We start from the raw sequence: 6,000 nt of genomic DNA on the forward strand, positions 1-6,000 counted from the left end.
GTTGGTAAGAATGTATATTGATGCAGACTCTATGGAAAATAGTAAGGAGAGTTTTTAATCAAATAAAAATAGAAATACCTTATAATCCAACAATTCTACTTTTCAACATATATCTAAAGGACATGGTGGTTATCATTGGAAGGTACAAGAGTGAGCTATAAGTGATGTGAAACTTTAATTTTGTAAATCACTATTAATTAATATTTTTTAAAGAAACACATTAATTTGCAACAATGCAGCCAAACTATCTAAGACTTTATGAGTATTGTTGGGGGAGTGGAGATAGGTAGAACTTTGATGGTGGGTATAATGTGGAACTACCCCCTATAATTGATAATCTTGTAAACCATTTTTAAATATTTAATAAATACAACAGAGGATTTTAAGGGCATCAGAAAAAATGCAAGCTCTGTTGCAGAGATAGAAGGAAAATATAGATTATAAAAGCAAGCAATGATAACCTTGAAAATACTGGTCTAAGATTATAGGTGATTTAATATTAAAAAAAAAGTCTCTATTAGAAATACATTAACAAGTTAAGTCCACTAATTATAATTACTAATTATATTAGTAATCTGATTGAATTTTGTTAAAATTCAATCAGATTACTAATATAAAACCTTTATTTAAACAACTTCATATTTATTTACCACTGGTTTACAAGATTGTTCAGTTTGGGGATTATAGAATCACACTTTTATGAGTGTATAAGATCCACCATACCTATTTTTCTAAATTCCAGTGCTGACACACTATTAAGCAGGTGTCTTCCATCTATTTTTCCCATTCCACTTCTCTTCTTAGAGTCTAAGATTGTTCTTATTGCGTTTCCAGTTTGCATTGTAATAGCTGTATTTTGAAATGTCTCCTTCCTTCCTTCCTTTCTTTCTTTCTTTCTTTCTTTCTTTCTTTCTTCCTTTCTTTCTTTCTTTCTTTCTTTCTTTCAGTCCTGAAATAATGCATGTAAATTAACTTAGCATCCAGGTTCTTGACCCATTTGGAGTTGACTTTTGTTTCTGGTGAGATGATAAAGTGGTTCAGTTTCATTCTTCTGCATGTTTCAGCCCTGTTTTCCCAGCATCATTTTTATTTATTTATTTATTTATTTATTTATTTATTTATTTATTTATTTATTTAAGAAAGGAGACATTAACAAGTCATAGGATGGGGGATACAACTCCACACAATTCCCGCCACCAGATCTCCATATCCCATCCCCTCCCCAATAGCTTTCCCATTCTCTATCCCTCTGGGAGCATGGACCCAGGGTCGTTGTGGGTTGCAGAAGGTGGAAGGTCTGGCTTCTGTAGTTTCTTCCCCACTAAACATGGGTGTTGACTGGTCAATCCATACTGCCAGTCTGCCTCTCTCTTTCCCTAGTAGGGTGGGTCTCTGGAGAAGCGGAGGTCCAGGACACATTGGTGGGGTCTTCAGTCTAGGGAAGCCTGGCAGGCATCCTGATGGTATCTGGAACCTGGTGGCTGAAGAGAGTTAACATACAAAGCCAAAGAAATTGTTGAAGAATCATGGACCCAAAGGTTGGAATAGTGCAGATGAAGTGTTGGGGGCTACTCACTGCAAACTCTAGTGTACTACTACTTTCAGGTATATATTTGCCCTAGTTTATGGATACGTGTGAACATATGCTCTATCTCCTGGAACCTGGTCTATATCTAGGTTTTGGGACTTTGTTAGGAAGTGAACCACCTAGAATGGAATTAGAGAATACTATGAAAGGAAAGGTCTCACCAGAGTGATGAAGCTGAAGGGTTGCCGTTGCACACCTGAAGTCTCTGGACACAGTCTGAAGTGAAAAATGCTGGGGTGGCACTCGTTGCGTTGATTAGGTTGCAATCAGCAGATGCAATATTATTTGATAAGAATTGGGAGAAGCAGGGCACCAAAGTAATAACCCTGAGGTGAGGGGTAAACATGCAGCTTCCTGGGACAGTGGGGGGTGGGAGTGGGTGGGAGGGATGGGTCACAGTCTTTTGGTGGTGGGAATGGTGTTTATGTACACTCCTAGTAAAATGTAGTCATATAAATCACTAGTTAATTAATGCGAGAGGGGGAAAATTAATTGTATGTCTCGAAGTTTTTCAAAACACAAACTGAATCTTTTCTCAATATATGCAGTGTAATTGATATGCAGACTCTCTCAAAAGCCTAGACCAAGTAGATCAGAAGCAACCAATAGCACAGCTATATACAAGATACTGGGTACTGTACAGCAAACCCTAACAAAAGGACTTTTCAAAGTTAACCCAATTACCAAATAATGTGATGATAACATTAACTATCGATTGTCTTTTTGAACCCTAAGACAGCAGGAACCTCACATCTCCACTATAAAGCCTCTACTTCCCCCAGTCCTGGAACCATTGGATAGGGTCCACGTTCCCGTATGCCTCTCCCAATCCATACCAAATAATATTGCATCTGCCGATCGCAACCTAATCAACACAACGATTGCCACCTCAACATGCTTCACTTCAGACTGTGTCCAGAGACTTCACATGTGGAATGACAACCATTCAGCTTCATTACTCGGGTGAGACCTTTCCTTTCATAGTATACTCTAATTCCATCTCAGGTGGTTCACTTTATAACAAAGTCCCAAAACCTAGATATACACCAGTTTCTGTGAGAGAGATCATATGTTCACATGTATCCATAAACTACTGCAAAATATATACCTGAAAGCAGAAGTACACTAGAGTTTGCAGTGAGTATCCCCCTAACACTTCCTCTACACTATTTTGGGTCCATGATTGCTCAACAATTTGTTTGGCTTTGTATGTTAACTCTCTTTTTCAGTCACCAGGTTCCAGATGTCGTCAGGATGCCAGCCAGGCTTCCCTGGACTGAAGACCCCACCAGGAATGGAGCTCCGCTTCCCCAAAGACCCACCCTACTGGGGAGAGAGAGAGGCAAACTGGGAGTATGGACCAACCAGTCAACGCCCATGTTCAGGGGGGAAGCAATTACAGAAGCCAGACCTTCTACCTTCTGCAACCCACAATGACCCTGGGTCCATGGTCCCAGAAGGATAGAGAATGGGAAAGCTATCAGGGGAGGGGGTGGGATATGGAGAATGGGTGGTGGGAATTGTGTGGAATTGTACCCCTCCTACCCTATGGTTTTGTTAATTAATACTTTCTTAAATAAAAAAATAATAATAAAAAATAAAAAAATAATTAAAAAATTAAAAAAAAAAGAATTGGGAGAAGCATACGGGAAAGTGGGCCCTACCCTAGGGTCCTAGGACTGGAAGTTTAGGGGGAAGTTTAGGCTCTATAGTGGAAATGTGAGGTTCCTGTTGTCTTAGGGTTCAAGAAGACAATGGATAGTTACTGTTATCATCACATTATTTGGTAATTGTTTTAACTTTGAAAAGTTCCTTTGTTAGACATACAATCAATTTTCTCCCTCTTATATTGATTAAATAGTGATTTATATGACTACAATTTAATAGGTGTGTTCATAAACACCATTCCCATCACCAAAAGATTGTGTCCCATCCCACCCACCCACCCCCACCCCCAACCCCACCAGCCCAGGAAGCCGCATGCCCACTCTCCCCCTAACCACAGGGTTTTCATTTTGGTGCCCTACTTTCAATTTAGTCAGATCCTGCTTTTAGTTTCCCTTTCTAATCTTCTTTCTCAACTTCTGTTGATGAGTGGGATCATCCCATACTCATCTTTATCTTTCTGACTTAGCTCACTTAACATAATTCCTTCTAGCTCTGACCAAGATGGGCCAGAGAAGTTGAGTTCATTGTTGTTGATAGCTGCATAGCATTCCATTGTGTATATATGGAGTTCTTGGGGTATAACCCCAGGAGAGGAATTACTGGATCATATAGAAGGTCCATGTCTAGCCTTGTGAGAGTTCTCCAGACAGCTCTCCACAGAGGCTGGACCAATTTACATTCCCACCAGCAGTGCAAAAGGGTTCCTCTGTCCCCACAGCCTCTCCAGCATTTGTTGCTGCTGTCTTTTTTGATGTATACCATTCTTACCGGAGTGAGGTGGTATCTCAATGTTGTCTTTATTTGCATTTCTCTGACAATCAGCGACCTGGAGCAGTTTTTCATACATTTGTTAGCTTTTTGGATCTCCTCTGGAGTGAATGTTCTGTTCATATCCTCTGCCCATTTATGGATGGAATCATTTGCTTTTTTGGTGCAAATTTTGCTGAGCTCTTTGTATATTTTGGTGATTAGTCTCTTGTTTGATGTATGGCATGTAAAAATCTTCTCCCATTCTGTGAGGGGTCTTTGTGTGATAGTTTCTTTGGCTGTGCAGAAGCTTTTCAATTTGATGTAGTCCCATTGGTTTGTTTCTGCTTTAGTATTCCTTGCAATTGGGTTTGTTTCATCAAAGATGTCATTGAGGTTTAGGTGGGAAAGTGTTTTCCTCTAAGTGTTTGATTGTTTCTGGTCTAACATCCAGGTCTTTAATCCATTTGGAGTTGATTTTTGTTTCTGGTGAGATAAAGTGGTTCAGTTTCATTCTTCTGCATGTTACAACCCAGTTTTCCTAGCGCCATTTATTGAAGAGAGCCTCCTTCTTCCATTTAATACGTTGGGCCCCCTTATCAAAGATTAGGTGTCCATATGTGTGGGGGTTTAGTTCCGAGCTTTCAATTCTGTTCCACTGGTCTGTGTGCCTACTAGAAGGGAATAAGTTAAGCTCTCACTATTTGCAGATGATATGATAGTATACATAGAAAAAACAAAACAATCCAGCAGAAAACTACTGGAAGTTATTAGGCAATATTGCAAGGTGTCAGGCTACAAAATCAATGTACAAAAATCAGTGCCATTTCTTTATGCAAACACTAAATCTGAAGAAGACATCCAGAAATCACTCCCATTCACGGTTGCAGCAAAATCAATAAAATACCTAGGAGTAAAGCTGACCAAAGAAGTGAAAGACTTGTATACTGAAAACTATGAATCACTATTCAATGAAATAGAAACTGATACCAAGAAATGGAAAGACATCCCATGCTCATGGATTGGAAGAATAAATATCATCAAAATGAATATTTTCCCCAGAGCAATATGCAAATTTAATGCAATACCCATCAAACTTCTTTAAGAGAATAGAACAAACACTACAATCATTTATCTGTAACCAGAAAACACCTAGAATTGCCAGAACCATCTTGAGGAAAAGAAACAGAAATGGAGGCATCACACTCCCAGACCTCAAACTTTAATATAAAGCCATCATAATCAAAACAGCATGGCACTGGAACAAAAATAGGCACACAGACCTGTGGAACAGAATTGAAAGCCCAACACCATTTATTAAAGAGAGCCTCCTTCTTCCATTTAATACTTTGGCCCCCCTTATCAAAATTGAGATGTCCATACATGTGGGGGTTTAGTTCTGGGCTTTCAATTTACTTTGGCTTGAACAATATATATTCATGTGAGTCACAATTACTTCCATGTATAAATAATTCACCATTAGCAATCCTGATAAAATAAAAGACTTTCAGGAATATCCATAATGCCAATTATGTTAATTCACTTAGGATTACAACACAAATGTGTAAAGTTAGTAGCTAGATTGTGAAATGAACATATCTTATGAAGGTCCTATAAGTATGTAAGTGAAAAAAACATACGAAGTCAGAGAGTAATCTGTGAAATATCTCTCAATTATCAGACATGTAAAATTATGAATACAGGATGATACCCTTAAGTGTCTAGTTCAAAAAAGTTATCCTTCAGAAATATACTCAATAATGCAAAACAAACAATTAAAAACATACCATATTATGTTCTTTTGATGACAAGTACATGAAAGAAAATTAACTATAATTTCTGTGTTTGAAATACTACAGAGGATGCATACACAAACAAAACTTTTAGAAATTCACAAAATTTGACAATATATAGTTTTTTAAGATCAATATTTGATTATGGAAGTAAAAGGAACTTTTATGAACTATCAGTATAGAAAACAAACTTTACTGACCAGG

The sequence above is a fragment of the Erinaceus europaeus genome, chromosome 2 (assembly GCF_950295315.1).
Source record: "Erinaceus europaeus chromosome 2, mEriEur2.1, whole genome shotgun sequence".
In the NCBI taxonomy this organism is placed as follows: domain Eukaryota; kingdom Metazoa; phylum Chordata; class Mammalia; order Eulipotyphla; family Erinaceidae; genus Erinaceus; species Erinaceus europaeus.